Raw genomic sequence first — 26237 nt, 5'->3', positions numbered from 1 at the left:
AATTCATCTTGTTAGTCATCATCTTCTTTCTTGGTACTATGGTTAAGCACCTTACCTGCTTTTTATTCTGTTCTCTTTCTGGAGAATTCTATAATTGTTATCTAGCCCCTTCAAACATAATTTAAGATAGCTTCAGCTATGTTTGCCAATGCCTGCCAAGTCTGGGCTCCTACAGTTGCCCCTCTAAATGATAAATTATAAGTTGCTTGTGAAAATATATGCTGTAATAGTTGTTCCTTATAGAATATTTCCTTTCATTCCAAAGATTATATTTTAGAAAATCTTACATGGTTTACCTCATGGGCAATGGAGAAAGACAATTGATAAAAACATGCATTGGTACTTCTTTGTGACATCTTAAAATAAACTACCTCTTTTGTATTTGCCAGACAAAATTGATAGCAAAGATGTGACCAGTGAGTTTTCTATCTTGTTATATCATAATGTCTGTTTTGTCATTTGATGGTAACCTTGGCTTTGAATACCTCGAGTTCACCTCTTTATACTAGGAGACAGATGGAAAAAGAAAAAAAATGTTTCTTTTGAAATGACAGAGTTCAAATTCAGCAATGGAGATTAATTAAATTTTTCTGCTGTAGGACAGCCTTTTATGCAAACTCAGTTTTTGAAACACTGCTTGGGCCTGGATTTCTGTGGTTCAAACAAGTATTCTAGCGTCATCTGGTACTCTCTAGATTGTAGCAGAGGTGATATTCTGCCGGTTCGCCCCGGTTGGGTTAGGGTGAATCGGTAGTGGCAGTGATGCCCAGACATCATCATGGACACTCTACACATGCACAGAAGGTTCTGCGCATGCACAGAAGCATCTCACACAAGCTCCCAGTTCTGGACTGGTAGCAAAGGTAAGAGGATTCCATGCCTGAATGATAGGTACTTTAGATAATTCCTATGATCCAATAGCATTCCATAGCCATACTTCCTGATTGAGATAGGAATTCCAGTCTCCATGCTTCTGTGCCATGAGATTTTAAAACATCCCCACCATGGATATATGTGAGCATTAAAGCTACCATCCTTATAAACTTATAAACTTTATTGCCCCAATCAAATATATGTAACCCTGTTTTCCAACTAATTTTTCCAACTATTGTTCCATGAATGTCTGCAAAATTATTAATTAATTATAACTCCCATCTTTCTTACTGGGTAATCTGTAATAGGACCCCTAATCTTCAATAAAACATCCCAGCCTTATCTTCACACATATGTTTAAATAAAAGTTTCCATGGTTCCATCTTGTTAAAGTGAGACCATATTGTAATAATTAAAGCTCTGCAGAACTTTGGGATCCAAAAACTAGCAGATGCTCTGGGACATATTGGAATGTATATTTAGTGGCTATCAACTGCTCTTTAATGAAAGATATATTGCCTCAGGATTGTGCTGCAACTGAAAAGAATTGCCATGATATGCAGGCAGAGGTTACGTGAGTATCTCTGCATGCTCAGGATCACCTTTTTGCCTTCAAGTCTGAAGTGTTGCACAAATCTACCATGTCCCCACCATTCCTGCAAGTTACTACTATCATCGACAAGTTCATCCATAATGTAAACATTCTTGTTTGCTACAAGAACTTTGACAGTTTGGGAGAAAGAAACTGTTAGGAAATAAGCTTGTTTGATCACTTTCTTTCTTGGGAGATGAAAATCCTTTTTCCTAATTGCTGATTCTAGATGAATATGTAACAATGAATGAGGAAGCTGCCTGGTCTGACTGTAGACTGGCACAAATCCATTTTCAATCTTTAGAATGTGTTAGTCAGCTTTATGATAGCACTGATTGTTCAGCCAGTATATTTGGGAGGCTGTTGGTCAATTTGCATCAACAGCACTTATTTATTTTCAACTTTCTACCAAAATATCCTTTCCCCAACATAATCGGTGAAATTCATAGACTAGGAAATTACATTGTATAAGTTAAATATTCCCAAAATAAAGTATATACTTAAGTAATAAAGGTTCTAGCTATAAAAAAGGAAATATGTAGAAAAGTGGAAAAATAATGCTCTCTTCTTGTTATGTCGAATAGAAGGAGCTTGGAAAGGGGGACAGAAAGACAATAGTATTTATAATAATAATTATAATAAAATAATAATATATTTAATAATAAAAAGGGGGATTACTTAGTTGTGTTCCCACCTTAAATTAAAAAAAAGCCATCTCCATTTTGCAGATAGATGTCAGTCCTTCATGGAATGGCAATTAGGTTAGCACTAGACTTCCTTAACAGCATCTTTTGAAAGAAAACTACTGCAGTGTATTCAAGGAATCCTTCAGAACATTGATCCAGCATCCTCCTTATTCCTCTTATAAATGCTATATTCCCAAAGTTTATTTTGTAGTCTGCATTCTTCTCAATCAAGGAGATGATCTGTAATATGCTATTTCATTTTTCCTGGCTGAAAAATGCTGTGCAATCCTGTGCATTCGATGAAGCCAAGTCAAAAACTAAATTTGATGAGATTTGCATAAAAAGTAAACATGTATTAATTGAATATCAACATGAGCCCTCCATTTATTAGTCATCCTGTTCAGTCAGGTTAAAGGCATAATTCAAATTTGCAGATATTTTGCAAGGGCTTTTGGGAGTGCACACAGTATATGGAGGGTTGCAGACAATATTGGAATTGAGCCTCTAATAAGTTATACCATGTGGGCTCAGCATGCTGCTAGAGTTTTGCACAGAAAAAATAGCGGTTGGGACTTGTTCAAAAGTAAATGGGATTGTAATTAAATTCTTTGTAATTAAAATAATTTCTCCCTACGCATGTATTTAATTATTTTCTCTTCTCTTAATAATTGCCAAAGGTCTCCAAGGGCTGCACCTAGGACTTCCCAGAAGTGGGGTGGAAGTTGTATACCTCTGAATTCCCAGTTTTTGCTTTAAATCTGCAGTAATTGATGCACTGCTGCTAAATATAGAGAACGTTCTTTAAAATGTTTATTTTATAGTTATAGCAATAGCACTTAGACTTCATAGTGCTTTTATAGCCCTCTCTAAGAGGTTTATAGAGTCAGCATATTGCCCCCAACAATCTGGGTCCTCATTTTACCCACCTCGGAAGGATGAAAGGCTGAGTCAGCCTTGAACCTGGTGAGATCTGAACTGCTGAACTGCAGCTAGCAGTCAGCTGAAGTAGCCTGCAGTACTGAACTCTACTACTGCACCACTGTGGCTCTTAAATGAAGGGGGATCCAAGACAAACATCAGAAAACTCTGCTTCTCCTCATATTTGCTAGAGTCCTGACCTTCTTATGATTTTTCTGTTGTCAACTCTAAGAAATCTATAGGTTATTCAGTATCCATTCAAAGTTAAGGCAGCATTGAACAAAGGGTGGTTATGACTGATCCTCTGACCTCTGGCTTTCCTCGCACCCCCCATAATCACATGATTGTTGTCTGGATACTTGGCTACACATTTGGGCTAGGACTGGTTGCCAAGTACCCCCCAATCATATAATTGCCATTTGCAACTTCTTTCCAGCTTCCCCAGAATGTCAATAGAAAGCCAGCAGAGAAGGTTGAAGGTCAACTGGGATAAGTCTCCTTCACCCTCTCCATCCCCTTTGTAATTGCACCATGCAAGCAACTTGCACACACCTGTGAACCCTTCCCAACCCTTTATCCACCTTCCTCAAATCCTGATACACCATCTTGCATCCCTATGGACTTTTCTTGACCCATGCCACATTTCTGCACACCGTTCCTGCCTGTGTGGCACTTCTCACACAGTCCCTGACATCTTGCACAATTTCTCCTACCTTCCAATTGTCACCACACCTCTTGCACATACTTTCACACCCTCCCCAACCCTTGGCACACCTCTTGTGCACCCTCTCACACCAGTGGTGGGATTCAAATAATTTAACACCCGGTTCTCTGGCCTAATAATTTCTTCCAACAACCAGTTCACCAAACTGCTCAGAAAATTAACAATCAGTTGTCCCAAAGTGGTGCAAACTGCCTGAATCCCACCACTACCTCACACCCTCGTGCACCTCTCTGAACAATGTCACTTACTGCTTTCTACCCTCCCTGACCTATGCTGCCTCTCTCATGCATACATTTGCACTCTATGCTCCCTTCTCAACCTGTGCAGTTCTTCTTGCACACATTCTTTCATCCTCATGTACTTTCCCAGATCCTGCCTCATATCCTTCCTGCACTCACCTGCCTGCAGGCCTGGATCCTACATCTTCTTACTTCCCATTGACTTTGGTTATGGGAAGCTGGGAAGATGTTCCCTTGCCTAACAACCATGAGGTTCAGTTAATGAAGGCAATGAGGACAGCAAGGATTGCTGTTCTAAGTGATGCAGTTTGCATTTATGACCACAACACTTAGCAATGGAAATTCTGATCTTAATTGTCATCCTAAATCAAGGATTACCTGTATTTTCAATCCAACAATAAAAGTAAGATTACAAGTTCCTAATATTGAATGGTGAATGGTCTTCAAATACACACATTTCATTCATTTAATTTTCTCTACAAGTATAGTATCTTTAAAAAGTAGTTGGGAGAGACTTTTTAAAGGTAAATTATATTCATTCATTAACTAAGTCCATGTTGCCTAAAAAGAGACATTTAATTTAACTCTTGGTTCCTTGATTGGCTTTCTGTTTGAAGACACTTAGTGTTACAACTTAGATACCAAATGCTTTTTCTAATACTGTGGAGATGATGAATCACTTGCTTTGAGGAGAGAAAGAAAGCTTGATAGAATTATCCATTAACAAGAGCCCTTGGCTGATGAATTTTTGTACAGAAGAAGATAGCAATTTTGGCTGAGCGAAGGAAGAGGGAATACACATTTTTCAAGAATCTTCAGGCATTCCTATCACTATTCTATAATTGTTGATTCCAACAGCATAGTGACACTTTACACTTTTGTTTCATAGATTTCAGGTCTAAATAGGGACTTAAATGGGCACATTTGATATCCAAACTGGTTCTAATCACCAGTAATATCTATGTTTCTGAGAATCTAGATTTTGTAAGGAGTTGACCTAAAATATTATCAATATCCTATCAAGACTGAAAAAAAGGAATATGTCTATATATGCCTGCCTTGTCAAGGATCTGCAGTTCACAAAGTAAACTGTAAACCCATACTGCCTTTGCACTATTGTAATCTGTAATCTTACCAACATCTTCTTGTCTCAAAGGGAGTAAGAAAAGAATGCTGATGAGGAAGTAAGTTTAGGAAAGCCCAACAGCAACCTAAAGCCTAAACCAACAAAATTGCTGTATCTTAGGCCATCAAGAATTCTTATGCGATTGGACAGAAGGATAGACAATGTATTAAGTAGGTTAATTGTTAATGGTTGAGACTAGCTGTATATAATGTGAATGTATGGTCACTTCAACTTCGCGGTACTGCATTGTTTTAAATGTAAAAATAATAAAAATATATTTTTAAAAAAGAATTCTTATGGAGAGAAATGAAAAACAAAGGCTTTGTAAAATTATCCATAATATTGTGAGTATATGATTTCTTGACACAAGAAGAAATTATCGCGATGAAGCCAGTTGTCTGAACCATTACTGTCCGGTGACATGCAGATATAGCACTGAGATGCCATTGACGCCTTGTAAAGGACCTCTGGTGAGCCCTCCCACTCAGAGCTGTTGCACAATCTGGGATTCTCCTAAAGTATTGGCTCCTGCTCAAAGAAAAGGGAGACACCATAACGATATTGGGCCTTTGCTCAAATATATCTTGTGCAGTTTGTAGTTGCATACTTTCCTAGATCTGGGAGCACTGCTTTCAGTCACTCATGCCTTAATCATCTCCTAATTGGACTACTTCAATGTGATCTATATTAGATGGTCCTTGAAGATGGTACAAAATGCAGAATGCAGCAGCACAGAGAGTAGTGGGTACATGAACTGCATTGGAAATCAGCAGGTTTCTGGATGAAATTCAAAATGCTGGTTTTCACCTCTAAAGCTCTAACGGTTATTTGTGGAACTCTTTGTCCCTAGAGAGATGAACTTTTCTGACCATATCGTTCTTCAGGAAGATAGCAAAGAACTAGCTTTCTTCCAAGGCATTTGGGCCAGAATCACATAATGCTGGTTGGTGGATGTATATAAGTTTTAGTAGTTGAGCAGCTATATAAATTTTCTTAATAAATATTTCCCAAGATAGGACTCTCCCTGAATGGTAAGAGCAGCACCACTATTAAACCATTGTCGATCGGGGGGGGGGGGGAGTTGTTATAGGAATTTTATTGGAAGCTAATTATTAAAAAAGGAGGATACGTAATGAAAGGCAGATCATTTGTACATAGCTTGTCCATTTTGTAACTTTATAAATAAAAAATTAATTCACCTCGTGAGAATTTCAATAACATTCTGGTCATTTTTCCTGATGCAAATTTTCTTCATCACCAAGAACTGATAAAAAAAAAAACGTGAGAAAATTTCTCTGATCAGCATAGATGGCACAGTGGTTAGAATGCAGTACTACAGGCTACTTCTGCTGATAACCAGCTGCGAGCAGTTTGGCAGATCGAATCTCACTAAGCTCAAGGTTGATTCAGATTTCCATCCTTCCGAGGTCAGTAAAATGAGGACCCAGAATGTTGGGGGCAATATGCTGACTCTGTAAACTGTTTAGATAGGGCTGTATACACCACTGTGAAGTGGTATATAACTCTAAGTGCTATTGCTAATGCTATTGCTAATTATGTTGTCAGCCTGGAAGATTTTGAGGTGCCCAAATATCCTTCAATAATAGAATCAAAGGATTGAAAGGGACTCTGGAGTCATCTAATTCAACTCATTTACAATTGTTTGTCAGATTGTTTAAAGAGCCCTAGCAAAGGAGAATTTGCTACATGTGGCAAGGTGAACTGTTGAGCTGTCATGCAGTCAGGAGTTTCCTCCTGGCATTTAGCTTGGATCTTCTTTGTATTTCTAACTCACTTGTTTTGGTTCTGACTTCTGGAGCAGTACAGTCCCCTTCATCTTCTTTGTGACAACCTGTTAGGTATTTGAGGATTGTTTTCATATTTTCCTTCAGTTGTTTCTTCTCTAGGCTAAACATATCCAGATCCTTTCATTATTCTTCATAGAGTTGTTATCTTCAAGGCTTCCAGGTTTCACCTATCTCTTACTTCCTGCATCACTAATTGTGCTTTCCATCAGTGAGGTGGATACAATTCAGCAAGCTAACCAGTTTCCAAGAGAGCTTTTCTGTCCAATATCTATCATGTTACTCTCCATAACTACCAGGTAATCGGCAAAAGGATTATTTCCTAACTTCTGTCCTTCATGCTTTTCTCCACAGATTAAATCCCCATACAGCCAGCTGTGAAGATGCTGGGTAATGTTTGATTAAACCTTAAAGTCCAGCCAAGTAGTTTCCTCCTCAGATATTATTGTTCAATACATTTCTGTTCTGATTTTCTTTCAGACAGTCCATAGCAATGTATACATTTATCTTCCTCCATTGTCTCCTACACTAAGAGGTAGATTGGGCTGCTTAAGAATAATGAATTCAAGATTCCATTTTAGTTTCCTAACTAAAAAGGGTTTGTTAAGAATAATGTGTACCTGTAAAAAAAAGTTTTAAATACATGTTTAGAATTATGAGTAAGAAGAATATGTTATCACAAAATGAAGCCTTTTCATCCATAACCTTCCATATTTATTTCTCTCCTCTCCTTAATATCTTTCATTTTACAAATTCAATCCATTTTGTCTAATCTGAGAAAAACGTACCGAAGACAAAACATGTAAATTAAGCATTGTTATCAATCATTGCCTTATTTTGCATGCTTCATTCCAACTTCAGTGCTTAAATAGTTGTAGTACTGGGTATAGAAAGGAGTTTTTATCATGCAAAGAACAAGATTGCACCTCTTCTTGCCCTTTGTGTATAGCCAATTTAGCAAGCTTGTTTGTCCAAGTAGTTAGTCCAAAATGTGGATGATTAGAAATCTGATTGCATGAGACTGATGTTGCTTACATTAGGTTGCAGTGCCTATTGTTATGACAGTGAATCTCTCTCACTTAGATCTCAGAGAGAGTTTCTATTATACATATATCTGCAAAGAAGCTTGTAATTATGGCTACAAGCTGTTCAGACACTAGAATGGATAGATTAATCAATTCAAGCTTAATCATTTAATTATACAGTAAAAGACATTTCAATTCTTGGAGCCACATGTTAAGATGACAATTTTCTTACACTGGTATTTTGATTACAAGATGCTGTTCCAATAAAAAGGAAAACTTATCTGCAGTGATTGTTTTTTGTTGTTGACAAAAATGATATCTTTCTTAATATTAAACAGTGGAGTTCTTAAACAAATTAATAGCTATTTTCATACTTCAGAAGTCTTCTGTTTGCATTTTTAAATAGTTGATTTAAAGCAGATAAATCAAGTGTAAATAATGAGCAGTTTTGTTATTACTGAAAGGAAAGAGGAGGAGAAGAAGAAGAAGATGACCAGCTATAAGGTGGATGCATTCAGTTACAGTAATAATGGGTGGAGAGTGGAAGACCTGAAAAACCAGGTTACAGAGAGATTATTCTGGAGAAAATATATCTATGTGGTCACTAAGAGTCAACACTGACTTTGTGGCACATAATCAATTAATCTAGTTACTGCAGAAATATTCAAATGAAGTTACTTCATATACTTCTCCATGGCGATATTTGGAATTATGGCACCTTTTAGAAATCAAACTTGATTTCATTGAGGGCCACATCAGGGTTGTATTTGACCTTGGAGGGTTGGAGTGGGTGTGGCCAGGTGAGCATAGCCAGCATGACATCACTCATGTGTGGGGGGCACCTGGGGGGCCATAAGCACTCTTCTAGCGAAAACAGGCTCCTGAGCTCTGTTTTCGGCTGTGACAGCCTCCTGCAACCCTCTGCCAGTGAAAATGGAGCTCAGAAGAGGTGCACGTGTCCCTCTTGAGCTCTGTCTTTGCTGGCAGAGGCACCATGGGCTGGTCCTTCGCTGTTTCCAGGGCAGCCCCATGGGCCAGATCTAAGCACCTCGTGGGCCGGAACTGGCTCCTGGGCCTTGAGTTTGACACCCCTGCTTTCGAACGACTAAATTTTGTGGTTTTGTGACATGGATGTGGAGTAGCATAATGCTAAGTAAAAATATTTCTCATAGTATTAACCATAATAACAGGTCACTTAAAAGAAGTTCCTTTAGATAATGTTTCACTATTCATAAATTGTATTGGGATTAACTGTATAGAGATTAGCATAGGAGACAATTGTTGATTTTTTAGTTTATTGTTTGATGGCATTTTGACTCCAAAGGAAGTCAAACCAAAGAAAGGTTTCATGCTTAAGTAACATATAAAGATAGGGGAATGAGGTCTGTACTCTGATTTCATTGGAATATCACTTTGTTGGGAGATCTTCAACTAGATTAAAATTCATTTGTCATTCCAGCATATAACTTTGAACTTTGGGATTCTTCTACAGTTTTTTTAACTTAAAACAATACTGAGGTTTTGATAGTCAGTCCAATTCTAAAAGCATACATGATATCCAGCAATTTGCATGCTGTTTCTAAACGGCATTTTGCATATTTACTTTTAATACTTTATTCTGTCACTTAGCCTTTATTCCCATTTCTTATACACATTATTACACAATCATTCCAAGCACTCCTTTTCAAGGTAGTTTCAAGGTTTTTTTTTATGATTTCCATAGAAAGCAGTTATAATACATGTTATTACCAGCAATCTTGTTTTTCTTTTAATTATGCTATTAGATCTTTAGTGGAACTTGGAGCACTTCTAAAAGAGGACATGATTGCCCGTTATTTTAGGAGCACTTTCATATGAGTACAAGCCCTTTAAAATAAAAAATAAAAAAACCTTGAAAAGCAGCAAAACCATTCTTTTTCTCTCAAGGACATTCCTTTTACATTTTCAAAAGAGTTCAGCTTTTGTTTCCTATTACAGAACTGCCCCATCCTCAACTACAACCAGATTTTTTCTTCTTTTTCTTATTTTGATATATGCTTAATTACATGAAGCATGTTGTGAGTTTGTGATGACAATGCAACAATAATACAATATCTTATTCTGTATGATAGGAGTTTGTCCTAGATATAACTGCTTGCTACTACTGTCATACAGGAATAGAATTCAGCAAGTTAATTATAAAAAAAAACCAATTGATGCCTACAGGTGTGCCTCAATTTCCCCAACTAATGATGCATTTGCATCCTTTCACCCTGCCTGCCTTTCCTTACTATGGAGGAAAACAGAAAGCTGCTATCCTCCATATCTTTCTCTACATATGGTCTTTTAGTCATCTCTTTTTCTTGTTGCAGAGGTGGATCAACTTTCTAATGGCTAGAGGCCATATCTAATATTTTTTTGAAGACCTGAAGTTGAGGACAGGTTGAGGACAGTGATGCAAGTTAGAGAGTCTCATCTTACCCTTTCTTTGGAGACAGCTTTAACTCCATTAGATCAGGGGTGTCAAACTTGATTTCATTGAGGGCCACATCAGGGTTGCATTTGACCTTGGGGGCCCGGGGTGGGCATGGCCATGGTGGGCATGTCCAGCTCAACATCACTCATGTCAGGGGCACCTGTGGAAACCCAAGTGCTCTGTTGAAAACAGGCTCCTGAGCTCTGTTTTTGGCTGCAACAGCCTCCTGCAACCCTCTGCCAGTGAAAATGGAGCTTGGGAAGGCCATACACAGCCCTCCCGAGCTTCATTTTCATTGGCTGAGACACTGTGGGCTGATCCTTCACTGTTTCCAGGGCGGCCCCACAGGCAGATCTATGCATCCCATGGGCCAGATACAGTCCCCAGGCCTTGAGTTTGACACCTCCACAGATTTATTGTAGAATCTCTATTAGAGTCCTATTTATTTCCTGCTTCAAAATTGTAAGAAACTGTGTCTGCCAGTCTACAGCAATAGAAGCCAGAAGACATTAGAGAGGACACAAACCACAAACAAAGCTAGATTATCCTGTTTTATTCTCTCTTTTGCTGCTTTAATTTCTTTTTCTGTCTATGAACTTCAACATTTCCACTTGAATTCTTAATCTGATGAGCATTAAGTTATATGAAAAAGGAATCAATACAAGTTAAATTCTCACTTAGGTGTTTAAATCCCAGTATGTTCAATGCAACTAAAATCCAACTCGCGCTTTCCCTTAATTCTGCCTGAACAAGCTAACTCTCTGCAAAACCCAGAGTGTGACTCTGTCAGAGCTTTGTGCATGCAAAGGCCAATCTCTGGCAGGTGCATTCCTTCCCACTTTTACTGAATAAGCCAACTTCACAGGGCAGAGCAGGCAGAATGCAAGTTTTTGGCTTAGAGGTAATGTGTGAAGCAATTTAACCACTTGTTCTTTGAACTGGACCAAATTACCCAGATAACTCCTTTGCTACAGGAGCCTTAGTGGTAATATAGAGAGATCATTGCAAGCTTCATTTTCCATATATACACCTCAATTTTTATGCTGAAATAAAGATGCAGTCTAATTAAGCCCAGCATGTAATCCAGACTTCCTTCCAGCAATTTATAGGCAGTTTCATCAAGTGAGCTTAATGCTGTTCTAGGAATAGCAGGCAGGGAATTGTTCACATAGTCCAATTTGTAATTTTGCCCTCTACCTATAATTCAGACTATTTGCTATATTGATATAAAATCAAGGGGCAATTGACTTTCTTTTAAAGTAAAATAGGTAAAATCACTCTCTGTACTGCACAATTTGTGAGAAATAACCTTTCCTTGTTCTACTACCAGCAAGCAAAGTTTTTTTCAGAATGACAGTAGTCATCATGAATGTGAATAGGAAATTAAAAGAGCTTAGATTTTATTCAAGCAGATTTTTTTAAAAAAACATTGATAATGTTATATTCTGACATGAGAAATGTGTAATTTTCTACAGGGGTGAGTCATACAAATGGCTAGTCAAGAGAAATTTTTATGTGAAAACAACTATGTGGCTGGTGTTTTTTTAAACAGAACCACTATTGATAGATTTGATTTTGGAATCAGTCTTCTTTCAGGAGGCCTTCTGAGTCTTTGTAGTTATAGTACAGATGATTGGTTTACAGTTGCTATATTCACAAGATGAATTCCAAACATCTGGAGAGCGTTAGGTTGCTTTCTTCACAGTTAGTGATTCTAGAAATAGAAGTCTACACAGAACCCAGCAAAAAGTATGGTTGGATATCATACATATCTATCAATCAATCACTTCACCACTATCATGAGATGCTGAATAATACAATAGTCAGCCAATAAATCTATCCTCTCTTAATTGCAGCCCTTGTAGGCTTGGCATAGAGGTGCCCAGAAATGACATCAAAATACCTTCTTTTAAAGCAGCCTTATCTAGATTTAGCTCACAGGAAGGATCACTTGAGTCCTTTTCTGTTTTATTAATTGGTGTGCATGTGAACCAACAAGTATCTTTCTCTCTGTGTGCTCATCCATATGGCCAGCTTATTGTGGCATGAAAACATCTCTGAGTATCAGTGTTATACTGATCAGACTGTTTAACTGGGTGATGATTTGTGGGATGAAGCAGGAAGAAGCTCTACTTATCCCTCCCTCCCTTCCCCCTCCCTTCCTCCCTCCCTCCCTCCCTCCCTTCCTTCTAATACTATAATAAAATACATGTAGTGTGTATTGTATATTTTAGAAAAAGTATTTTAATGCACACAACTATGGTTTAGCTCCAGAGGTGGTATTCAGCAAATTCTGACAGGTTCTAGAGAACCAGTAGCAGAAATTTTGAGTAGTTTGGAGAACTCAGAAAAAGCTGGCCCCGCCCCTGCTGCCTCCCAGCTTCCCAGCTGATCTTCTTTTGTTGCCCTGAACAGGAAAATGTAGATGGAAAGGAGGTTAGTGTGGTGAGGAGGGAATGGGCATTTTGCAGTAACCTTCCCCCAGGAGTGGGGAGGGAATGGGGATTTTGCAGTATCCTTCCCCTGCCATACCACCAAGCCAAGCCCGCCAAGCCACATGCATAGAACTAGTAGTAATGTTTTTTAAAAATTTGACCACTCTTTAGCTCTTTTTGAAATTAGAATTCTTTGCTGATTGTTTGAATTGCATTTGGAGCATCCTGATTTTCCTTTTCTTCATAGTTTATGCCCTTTACCATTCAATGTAGGTCAGACTAGGAAGTCAATATGATGTAGGTCAGTATTAAATTTATTGTGAATTTATTTATTGTTTGAGACATTTTTATGCATGTTAATTTTTTTTCTTATATCTTTTATCTAACTGGTGCCTTGGTAGCATCTTTTCCTTCTATCCTCAAAGCCACTCACTGTTCCTTCTATACCCACTATAATTATGAGGAAGGAATTGAATTTTTTTCAACAGTCAACTTGAGTGAGAAGAGTTTGAGGGAGGAGAAGGTGTTGGGGTTCATTAACAATCACTTACCAGATCTCTGCTACATGAAAAAATAGGGAAGGGATATCTTCCATGTTTTCCTGTCCAACTAATTTGCTGCTAAGTTTCACATGGTATTAATACTATAAATATCAAATCTTAAAGACTCTTCTCTGATCTTATATACAGGAATTCAACAATGAGGAACATGAGTGGAAAGAGTTTCAGCTTGTAAGCTTTCTTTCCCATATTCATTAATAGCAGAATTTGGGTCTTGAACTTCATGAAACTTTATTGGAAAATACCAGTCTCTCCTGATCGTGCAAGTCATGTTTTAAAGCATTCTGATGCCACTGTTCTATCCTAGATTCTTCCTCCATAGCAATCATGAATCTAGTCATATGTCAAACCTTGCCTCCTTCTCCAGACCACTTCACAGGTCTGCGATGGTGAACCTTTGGCATGTGTGCCAGAGATGGCATGTGGAACTATCTCTGTGGACATGCGAGCCATTGCCCAGGCCAGCTCATCTGCTCATGCACATGTGCCTCCCGCTGGCCAGCTGATTTTTGGGACTTGCTGGAAGATGCATGCACATGCATGGGATGGGAGTGGTTATGCACACCTGGGTGGGGGATGGGAGGTCACGCGTCCCACCCAAACCCCTGGGGGGGGATGCTGGGATACGCATGCACATGCACGGGGGGGGGATTCAGGCCCCCTGCATCCCATTTTTGTTCCAGGAGGCTTCAGGGAGGCCTGATAGCACCAAAACGGGAGACACATGCAAATGCGCGGAGGGCAGGGACAATGGTGGGGTCACGCACACATGCAAGGGGGTGGGGGAATGCTGGGGCTCACATGCACATATACGGTGTTTAGGGCATGTGGGGGTCATTAGATTATGGGTGTAAGCATGCACGCATGCGCTATTGTGTGCACTCTTTCGGCACCTGAGGAAAAAAAGGTTTGCCACCACTGCCATAGGTGGTTGTGCTTCTTGCCAATAGGGAACTCTATCAATCAAATTCTTCTGAATTAAAAAATATGAAGGTAATACAGGCTACTGAACTCGTTTTTCAGATGGATTAGGATTTAGCAATGAGAGCAGCACCAAATATGCCAGCATTCTTTATTCTACAATGTAGATAGAAATGAAGAGTATTAAGAGCACTTTCTCTCTTGCTCTCATTTTCACACATAGACAGACATATTTTGTTCCCATCATATGAGTTATCTGGCAACCAAGTAGTTTTATTACTTTATAATGTGTATTTATAAGCAGTGGCCCAGCTTGTTTTTGCTTCAGATTGTGATTCCAAAACAATTTATAAGAAAGCAAAATCAATTATATGCAAACAAGGCCAATATCTTCTAAGGTATATTTTTTTCCTTATGCTTTCTTTTGGTTTAAAATTGCATGTAGTGATATATCTCAATGCTTAGTAAGTAGCTGTTTTGCAATATCAAATAATATATTGTAACATTTATAATATACATCAAATTATTACATGCCATTATAACTCTTGGTGGAAAGTGAAAAGGCTTGTTTCTCTTTAGGAAAACAAAATTGGAAAGATAACTTAAAAGCCAAAGAAAAATGACTATGTTAGAACTTATTTCGGAAAATATTACTTATCAATTTAAAGACAGCTTGTAACAATGGTATGTAGAAAATGACAGTTCTGTTAAAATAACATTTTTTCAAATAGCGTTCCTAAGTTGGAAACAGTTTACAAGTACAAATAGTTGACAACTTTGAACAAGATGTAAAATAGTTTTCAGGAAACCATGAATTAAACCATATGAATTTAAAAAAAGGATGATAGTGTTTTTTGAAAAGCTAATTAAATATTATTTAAAGACAGAAAAGGCAAGAAATGCAAAGATGACTCTAAAGGGAATAAAACTGGGGGGGGGGGGAATATAACCCCCTTCCTTAATATAACATCATATAAAAAAATCAGCAAAATCAGATATTCATCCATCCATCCGTTAATCCTAGGAACAATATTCAATCAGCAAAACCCAATTAATAACTTCAATAGCTCAAGGGAAAGGCTCAATCATTCAGCCATAACTAAATGTAAAGTAATCATTTCTGGGGAAAAAAGTGATTTGAGTTGGTAGGCCAGCAGAAATGTTTTGACGATTTTATGATTTGGGAATCATAATCTATTCCAAAATCTGTAAGAGTGCCATGTCTTTAATTAAAGTGATAAGCTTTTGTGTTCCAGGCGTCACTGTTTCTAGCATATTGATATTAAGAATAGTTCTGGCTAAGAAAACCTCACTTGTTAGCTTTAGATATTTTGGTTAGTTAGTTTGTCAAACATGTACAAGATAACAGGTATAAGTATAAGCATGTACATGAAGACAAAAAATGGGTACACATAAATGGGAACAGCAGGACAAGGATGGTAGGCATGCTGGTGCGCTTATGCACCCCCCTTACAGACCTCTTAGGAATGGGGTGATGTCCACGGTAGACAGTTTAAGGTTAAAGTTTTGGGGGTTTGAGGATGTAACAACAGAGTTGGGTACTGCATTCCAGGCATTGATCACTCTGTTGCTGAAGTTGTATTTTCTGCAATTGAGATTAAAGCGGTTTACCTTTAGTTTATATCTATTGTTTGCTTGTGTATTATTGTGGTTGAAGCTGAAGTAGTCATTGACAGGTAGGACATTGTAGCAGACAATTTTGTGTACTACGCTTAGGTCAGACCTTAGTTGGCGTAGTTCTAAGTTGTTGAAGCTCAAAATTTCAAGTCTGGTGGCATAAGGTATTCTATTTTGAGCAGAGGAGTGGAGTATTCTTCTCATGAAATACCTCTGGACTCGCTTGATTGTGTTAAAGTCCGGTGTGGATTCCAGGCACTATATAGCCGAAGAAGAGTTTTTGAGCGGATGCAGCAACAGATTTATAGGCCTGTATGTATGTAAATGATTAAGAGAAACAGAAAGAAGGGCACAACAAATGTGAATAAATGGCTTTAAATAAATAAGTGTTTATAATTTGACTTTTAAATTTGTTTTTGCAGCCATGCATCTATTGTCCTTGTGCCACATGGAGTTTGCTTCTCCATTTCCAAATTTAGTTTTAAGTGGAACAGTAAAATATGTTTATGGAACAAGAGTGGTTGTAAATGGCAAAGCTATTATTTTCCATTTCCCGGAATGGTTGATGTTTAATTTTTATTAATGTTCTGTTTTTATATCTTTCTGAGTTTCTTTGATGTAAAAGTGAAAATTATGCCTTTATAACTAACTGTGTATGTATGTATGTATGTATGTATGTATGTATGTATGTATGTATGTATTTATTAACCCACCATTATTATTTTTAAAAAATAACTCAAGATAGCAAACATAATACTCCTTCTTCCTCTTATTCTCTCTACAATAACTTTGTGAGATGGGTTGAGATCAGAGAGAAGAAGTGGCCTAAAGATTACCTAGCCAGTTTTTATACCTGAGGTACTTAACATCTCATAGTTCCTAACCTAACACCTTAACCAGTACATCAAGCTGGCTCTTTAAATTACTATATAAATCTAAATTATCGTTTAAATATTGATTAAACTTACTTAAATTTTATTTCACGTGTGCTCTGATGATTCTTTAAAGAATCAGATTAATAAGAGTACTGCTGTGGATGAATTTCAGTAGATTCACTGCATTTGGATTTGGGTGTCTTGCTTTTGTGCTTACGGCATTTGCAGATTTTCCTAAGATTTCACTTTTTTGCTTATTGACTATTATACTCTGTTTATCATATGTGCTGGATGAAAGACAAGAAGTTGGGAAAAGTTTGGCACACACAGAAAGAGGCCAGATTAAGAAAATGCACAGAATTCTGGAGCTGATGGGGAGAGGGGAAAAGAGGTTCAAGATAGCCACACTTAGAATCTCTCAGAATATACCTAGTAAGTTAGATGGTGGTAGCTTAAGTTTGGCAGTATTCTGTCCATTAGGTGTAAGTGAATAAAGGTTTGAACTCTATTGGATTTTGCTGAGGTGTCTCTGGGCTCTGGTCTGGTATTATAATAATTTTAGCACAATTTCATTACCTACTGCATTTCCTATTACTACATTTTTGTGAGGAACCTATTTGCAATCTATAATCTCTTCTGGGTTCTTTCAAGACAGGAGATAGACATCCTGAATTCTCTTTATTTATTGAGTTGAATCTATTGCAATTTGGATTTTAGCTATCAAAATCTACATATTTACATAATAATTTTCTTGCATAACTATGCAGAAATGAAGGTTCATTCTGAGGTGATTACAAATGTAAGAATGCTTGGTTGAACAGTAAAAAACATTTGCAGTAGATAAGTTAAACATGTAAACATTTTTTAGCAAGATGATTATGAAGTACAAAAAATAGCAAGTTGTTTAATGTTTAACTGGAAAACCATCCCCATTCTTTTTATTTCCAATATGATTTATTATCATGGCTGCGCTGCAGTCAGCCAGTTGTTTAGACTAGAGTTTTATCCACCTACTGAGTACTTCCCAAGGTGTTCTTGTTTGATGGTGTTAAAGCTATTGTTGCAGGATGTAAGCTGCTTTTTGCAATAGACTGATGTTTATTTTGTCAATGCCAATAGTATTCAAATGGTGTTTCAGATGTTGCACCCAAGGTTCCTATCACTATTGCTTTCCTTTGCCACAGTTGTTCCACTTTGCTGCTCTTTATATTTTGTGATTTTCTCTGGTTCTTAATTAAATCTGTGGGCAGGTTTGAATCCTAATTTGTTTAAATCCTAAAGTCCCAAAGCATTTCAGCTTCTTTATTTTCTATTGCTTTACCTATTTTGCAGCTCCCACCAGTTCTTGCTTGCAAGGAAATGGTATTTCTTGCAGATATTCCAATGTACCATTGTTGCCACCTTGTCCTGGTGTTGTTTGTAATCTGTCTGTGCAATCTTCCTGCAGCAGCTAACTAAATGGTCCACTGGTTCTATTATTATGATTGATCACACAGTGAGCCAGATATTTAGACTGGATGTGGCATTTTTTAAATCTACTGAGTCTTTCTCAAAGATCAGCTGTAGGCAGATGTTATTTGATGGTGTTAAAGATATTATTGTTGTTGTTGTTGTTGTTATTGTTGTTGTTGTTGTTATTATTATTATTATTATTATTATTATTATTATTATACAATTGTATCACAGCGGCCAGTTGTTTCGCCGGATTTGGCATTGGTTACTAGTCGGGCCCCACCCAGGGGCCTAGGACGTCGTAACGTATTTTTGTAATATGCATGCAGATCCAAGCAGTGAGGCTTTTTGCATTTGACTGATGGTGATTTTGTCAATTTTTAACTCTTTTAAATGTAATTCCAGTGCTTTTGGAATAGCAGCCAGTGTGCCAATTACCACTGGAATTACCACTGCTGGTTTGTGCCATAGTCGTTGAATTTCAATTTTTAAGTCCTGGTATCTTGCGATTTTTTCATGTTCCTTCTCAGCTACCCTGCTATCACCTGGTATTGCAATGTCTATGATTGTGACCTTATTTTTCTCAACCAGTGTGATGTCTGGTGTATTATGCGCCAGTATTTTGTCTGTTTGTATGCAAAAATCCCACAAGATCTTGACCATCTGATTTTCGGTGACTTTTTCAGGCTGATGTTCCCACCAGTTTGTTGCTGTTTTAATATTATAATTTTTGCCCAAATTCCAATAGATCATTTGTGCTACTGAATTGTGCCGCAATTTATAATCAGTCTGCGCGATTTTTTTTACAGCAGCTGAGTATGTGATCAACAGTTTCATCAGCTTCTTTGCAAAGTCTGCATTTGGCATCATCAGAGGATTTTTCGATTTTGGCCTTGATGGCATTTGTGCGGATAGCTTGTTCTTGCGCAGCCAGGATTAGTGACTCTGTTTCTTTCTTTAATGTACCTGTTGTTAACCATAACCAAGTTTGTTCACTGTCCACTTTATCTTTTATTTTTTCCAGAAATTGGCCATGCAGTGCTTTGTTCTGCCAACTCTCCATTCTTGATTTTATCATATGTTTTCTGTATTCTTGTTTCGTCTGTTGGGCCTTCAGTAGTTTTTTCTTCTTTACTTCAATTAATAGATGTTCTTGACTTTCTTTTAAATAATCAGTCAGTGCATGTTTTTCTTCTTCAACTGTTTGCTTCACTTGTAATAATCCTCTGCCACCTGATTTTCGGGGCAGGTACAGTCTATCAGTATCACCACGTGGATGTAAACTGTAGTGTATTGTCATTAGTTTCCTGGTTTTTCGGTCCAAAAGGTCCAAATCAGCTTGTGTCCAGTTAACTATACCAGCTGTGTATCTTATAACTGGTATTGCCCAGGTATTTATGGCCTTGATTGTATTTCCACCATTCAATTTAGATTTCAAAATTTTCCTAACTCTGTTGGTGTACTCTCGCCTGACAATAGTTTTTACTTCTCCATGCTTGATGTTATCCAACTGCAGAATGCCTAAGTATTTGTAGGCTTCATTTTCTTTGCATTTAATTAATTGGCCATTGGGCATTTCAATTCCCTCACATGCAGTGATTTTGCCCCTTTTTATGGATACAGTGGCGCATTTTTCCATGCCAAACTGCATTGAAATATCGGTGCTGAATACTCGGACTGTGTTTGTCAATGATTGGATTTCTATTTCTGACTTTCCATAGAGTTTCAAATCATCCATATATAGTAAATGCGAAATTTTTTCAGCTTCTTTAGCTGTTTGGTAGCCTAATTTCATTTTTTTTTAAGATTACTGATAGTGGGATCATTGCGATGATGAAGAGAAGAGGTGAAAGTGAATCACCCTGGAAAATTCCTCGCTTGATATTAACCATTCCGTAGATCTCATTCCCTACCGCCAACTCAGTTCTCCATTGTTTCATCGCCTTTTCAGTAAAGGATGTAATGTTTTTGCTAATGCCAGTTGTTTCTAAGCATTTTATGATCCAACTATGTGGCAGTGAGTCAAATGCCTTTTTGTAATCAATCCAGACCATATTCAAGTTCGTTTTTCTGTTCTTACAATTTTCTAATATCATTTTATCAATTAGAAGCTGATCTTTTGTGCCCCTGCTCCTTCTTTTGTTGCCTTTTTGCTCTACTGGCAAGATGTTGTTTGTTTCCAAATAATCCATCATGTTATCTGCAATAATGCCTGTGAGTAACTTGAAGGTTGTTGGCAAGCATGTTATTGGTCTGTAGTTTTCAGGTGTTGTTCCTTTAGTTGCATCTTTCTGAATCAAGTATGTTTTTCCAGTTGTCAACCATTCATCAATTTGGCCCTTTTGTAAAATTTCATTCAGTTGCCTGGCCAATATTGCATGTAAACTGGTCAGATATTTGAGCCAGAAACCATGTAATTGGTCCTTTCCAGGTGATGTCCAATTCTTTACCTTTTTAACTCAGTTTTTGACCATCTCAGTTGTTATTTCTAATACTTGCATTTGTTTGTTGCCAATGCTTTTCTCAAAGTCATGTATCCACTTTGCTTTCTTGTTGTAGTCCTTTGCATTTTCCCACAATTCTTTCCAGAATTCAACTGTGGCCTGTTTTTCTGGTTTTTCACTTTTGGTGTCACCATTCACATTAAGGCTTTGATAAAAACGCCGTTGGTCTGATCAAAATTGCTGATTTTGTTTATATTGGATGATTCATGCCTCATATCTTTCAATTTTTCTAGCTGTTGCTGTTATCTGCTGTTTTACAATCTCTACAGCTTCATTGATGTTTCTTGCATCCAATCTATATCTTCTGATTAGCCGATCTATGATTTTGTTGTTTTTAAGCCGTTGCTCATGCATGTTCTTTAAGTTACTAGCATCTGCTCTTAATTTTTTGATTTTTTGTTCTAAACGGATTTTCCACTTTGGCTTTGATGCTTTTTCTGTTGTGTGACTAGGTATTTTAATTTTAATGCCTAGTTCATTAGTGACTATTACAGCTGCGCTGTACATTAACTGGTTTGTTTCCAAGATGGATTCCGGTTCAATTGTTGAAAACACTGCATTAACCATTTTCATGATAGGGGCCAAAATTTTCTTAGGCACAGTTTTTAGTGATGTAAACGTTGCCTTTCCTCATTAAGCAGAAAATGTTCCATGATCTTATCCTTCAATTCTTTTTGTTTTTGAGTTAGTTCATCAGTTGGTTCAGTGATAACTGGTTCTAGTGGTGGTGATGTTATTTCCTCCCTGAGAGCTTCTTCTGGGAGTTCTACTATAATGTCTTTAGTTGTGTCTTGAATATCAGTTATTTCCGCTTGTGATATTGTTTTTTGGGTTTTGCAATTTGCCTGAATTTCCTCATGTTCAACTTCACTAAACACTTTATTCCGTATAATAAATCGCCTTTGATCTGCTAGTCGTTGTTCACTAACATTTGAATCTGGATATTGTTGTTTCCATAATTCATACATTCGCTTTAAATATCCTCTTTTTTCTGGCTCTGAGTTGTAGTAACAGGCCATTATGGCACGGTTTTCATCTGCACTATATTTTTGTCGTTTTGTTGGCTGGTCCACTTGTAGCCCCCTTGTCGACGGATGTCCAGGGACCCCAACATTCTTCGCGGCCCTTGTTAACCCGCGCGACGACCAATGCGGTATGGAATTCTTATTTGTTTTTTTCACCATATTGTATGGGTTGGCGGGGTTTTTTTACGGGACCAGATGCCAACTTGACCCCAACCCTCCTCCTTTCTCATCCAGGCTTGGGACCGGCAACGGCGGAGTTGTTCTTGTTGTTGTTCTTGTTGTTGTTGTTGTTGTTGTTGATGTTGTACAATTGTATCACAGCGGCCAGTTGTTTCGCCGGATTTGGCATTGGTTACTAGTCGGGCCCCACCCAGGGGCCTAGGACGTCGTAACGTATTTTCGTAACATGCGTGCAGATCCAAGCAGTGCGGCTTTTTGCATTTGACTGATGGTGATTTTGTCAATTTTTAACTGTTTTAAATGTAATTCCAGTGCTTTTGGAATAGCACCCAGTGTGCCAATTACCACTGGAATTACCACTGCTGGTTTGTGCCATAGTCGTTGAATTTCGATTTTTAAGTCCTGGTATCTTGCGATTTTTTCATGTTCCTTCTCGGCGACCCTGCTATCACCTGGTATTGCGATGTCTATGATTGTGACCTTATTTTTCTCAACCAGTGTGATGTCTGGTGTATTATGCGCCAGTATTTTGTCGGTTTGTATACGGAAATCCCACAAGATCTTGACCATCTGATTTTCGGTGACTTTTTCAGGCTGATGTTCCCACCAGTTTGTTGCTGTTTTAATATTATAATTTTTGCACAAATTCCAATGGATCATTTGTGCTACTGAATTGTGCCGCAATTTATAATCAGTCTGCGCGATTTTTTTACAGCAGCTGAGTATGTGATCAACAGTTTCATCAGCTTCTTTGCAAAGTCTGCATTTGGCATCATCAGAGGATTTTTCGATTTTGGCCTTAATGGCATTTGTGCGGATAGCTTGTTCTTGCGCAGCCAGGATTAGTGACTCTGTTTCTTTCTTTAATGTACCTGTTTTTAACCATAACCAAGTTTGTTCACTGTCCACTTTATCTTTTATTTTTTCCAGAAATTGACCATGCAGTGCTTTGTTCTGCCAACTCTCCATTCTTGATTTTATCACATCTTTTCTGTATTCTTGTTTTGTCTGTTGGGCCTTCAGTAGATTTTTGTTCTTTACTTCGATTAATAGATGTTCTTGAGTGTCTTTTAAATAATCAGCCAGTGCATGTTTTTCTTCTTCAACTGTTTGCTTCACTTGTAATAATCCTCTGCCACCTGATTTTCGGGGCAGATATAGTCTATCAGTATCACCACGTGGGTGTAAACTGTAGTGCATTGTCATTAGTTTCCTGGTTTTTCGGTCCAAAAGGTCCAAATCAGCTTGTGTCCAGTTAACTATGCCAGCTGTGTATCTTATAACTGGTATTGCCCAGGTATTTATGGCCTTGATTGTATTTCCACCATTCAATTTAGATTTCAAAATTTTCCTAACTCTGTTGGTGTACTCTCGCCTGACAATAGTTTTTACTTCTCCATGCTTGATGTTATCCAACTGCAGAATGCCTAAGTATTTGTAGGCTTCATTTTCTTTGCATTTAATTAGTTGGCCATTGGGCATTTCAATTCCCTCAGATGCAGTGATTTTGCCCCTTTTTATGGATACAGTGGCGCATTTTTCCATGCCAAACTGCATTGAAATATCGGTGCTGAATACTCGGACTGTATTTGTCAATGATTGGATTTCTATTTCTGACTTTCCATAGAGTTTCAAATCATCCATATATAGTAAATGCGAAATTTTTTCAGCTTTTTTGGCTGTTTGGTAGCCTAATTTCATTTTTTTTAAGATTACTGATAGTGGGATCATTGCGATGATGAAGAGAAGAGGTGAAAGTGAATCACCCTGGAAAATTCCTCGCTTGATATTAACCATTCCGTAGCTCTCATTCCCTACTGCCAACTCAGTTCTCCATTGTTTCATTGCCTTTTCAGTAAAGGATGTAATATTTTTGCTAATTCCAGTTGTTTCTAAGCATTTTATGATCCAACTATGTGGCAGTGAGTCAAATGCCTTTTTGTAATCAATCCAGACCATATTCAAGTTCGTTTTTCTGTTCTTACAATTTTCTAATATCATTTTATCAATTAGAAGCTGATCTTTTGTGCCCCTGCTCCTTCTTTTGTTGCCTTTTTGCTCTACTGGCAAGATGTTGTTTGTTTCCAAATAATCCATCATGTTATCTGCAATAATGCCTGTGAGTAATTTGAAGGTTGTTGGTAAGCATGTTATTGGTCTATAGTTTTCAGGTGTTGTTCCTTTAGTTGGATCTTTCTGAATCAAGTATGTTTTTCCAGTTGTCAACCATTCATCAATTTGGCCCTTTTGTAAAATTTCATTCAGTTGCCTGGCCAATATTGCATGTAAACTGGTCAGATATTTGAGCCAGAAACCATGTAATTGGTCCTTTCCAGGTGATGTCCAATGCTTTACCTTTTTAACTCGATTTTTGATCATCTCAGTTGTTATTTCTAATACTTGCATTTGTTTGTTGCCAATGCTTTTCTCAAAGTCATGTATCCACTTTGCTTCCTTGTTGTAGTCCTTTGCATTTTCCCACAATTCTTTCCAGAATTCAACTGTGGCCTGCTTTTCTGGTTTTTCACTTTTGGTGTCACCATTCACATTAAGACATTGATAAAAACGCCGTTGGTCTGATCGAAATTGCTGATTTTGTTTATATTGGATGATTCGTGCCTCATATCTTTCAATTTTTCTAGCTGTTGCTGTTATCTGCTGTTTTACAATCTCTACAGCTTCATTGATGTTTCTTGTATCCAATCTATATCTTCTGATTAGCCGATCTATGATTTTGTTGTTTTTAAGCCGTTGCTCATGCATGTTCTTTAAGTTACTAGCATCTGCCCTTAATTTTTTGATTTTTTGTTCTAGACGGATTTTCCACTTTGGCTTTGATGCTTTTTCTGTTGTGTGACTAGGTACTTTAATTTTAATGCCTAGTTCATTAGTGACTATTACAGCTGCGCTGTACATTAACTGGTTTGTTTCCAAGATGGATCCCGGTTTAATTGTTGAAAACACTGCATTAACCATTTTCATGATAGGGGCCAAAATTTTCTTAGGCACAGTTTTTAGTGATGGTAAACGTTGCCTTTCCTCATTAAGCAGAAAATGCTCCATGATCTTATCCTTCAATTCTTTTTGTTTTTGAGTTAGTTCATCAGTTGGTTCAGTGATAACTGGTTCTAGTGGTGGTGATGTTATTTCCTCCCTGAGAGCTTCTTCTGGGAGTTCTACTATAGTGTCTTTAGTTGTGTCTTGAATATCAGTTATTTCCGCTTGTGATATTGTTTTTTGGGTTTTGCAATTTGCCTGAATTTCCTCATGTTCAACTTCACTAAACACTTTATTCCGTATAATAAATCGCCTTTGATCTGCTAGTCGTTGTTCACTAACATTTGAATCTGGATATTGTTGTTTCCATAATTCATACATTCGCTTTAAATATCCTCTTTTTTCTGGCTCTGAGTTGTAGTAACAGGCCATTATGGCACGGTTTTCATCTGCACTATATTTTTGTCGTTTTGTTGGCTGGTCCACTTGTAGCCCCCTTGTCGACGGATGTCCAGGGACCCCAACAACCGCCGCGGCCCTTGTTAACCCGCGCGACGACCGATGCGGTATGGAATTCTTATTCGTTTTTTTCACCATATTGTATGGGTTGGCGGGGTTTTTTTTACAGGACCAGATGCCAACCTGATCCCAACCTTCCTCCTTTCTCATCCGGGCTTGGGACTGGCAACGGCGGAGTTGTTATTATTATTATTATTATTATTATTATTATTATCATCTTTGGTGAGATTCACAGCCTTTGGGGCTGGTTGGTAGTTCAACAGCTGGAGTCCTAACCAAGGACCTAGGAACTGTTAAGGTAATGTTGGAGGATATAAGCTGTTCCAAGTAGGGTGGTTTTTTGTAGAATCAGAATGTTCAAGTCTGATAAATTTAAAATTTCCAGATAGTGAGGTAGCCCTTTAGGTATTGCTCCAAGGGCTCCAATTATAATCAGGATAACCCACTATTATTATTATTATTATTATTATTATTATTATTATTATTATATAAAGAAGTGCAGATAAGTGAACCTATTTGTATGTTGTCTTTTTAAGACAACTGTTTTAGTGCCTTTAACAAATTGGGAATAAATTGAATTAATCTGAATTAGCAAATTAAGTAAGTGTATTGTGAAGCTGCAGATATATTGTTCTGCAGATAAATGCTCCCAGCATGCAATGCCAGTCCTGAATCTCATGAAAATATA

Source organism: Thamnophis elegans, chromosome 9 (assembly GCF_009769535.1).
Source record: "Thamnophis elegans isolate rThaEle1 chromosome 9, rThaEle1.pri, whole genome shotgun sequence".
NCBI lineage: Eukaryota > Metazoa > Chordata > Lepidosauria > Squamata > Colubridae > Thamnophis > Thamnophis elegans.
This window is presented reverse-complemented; position numbering follows the sequence as displayed.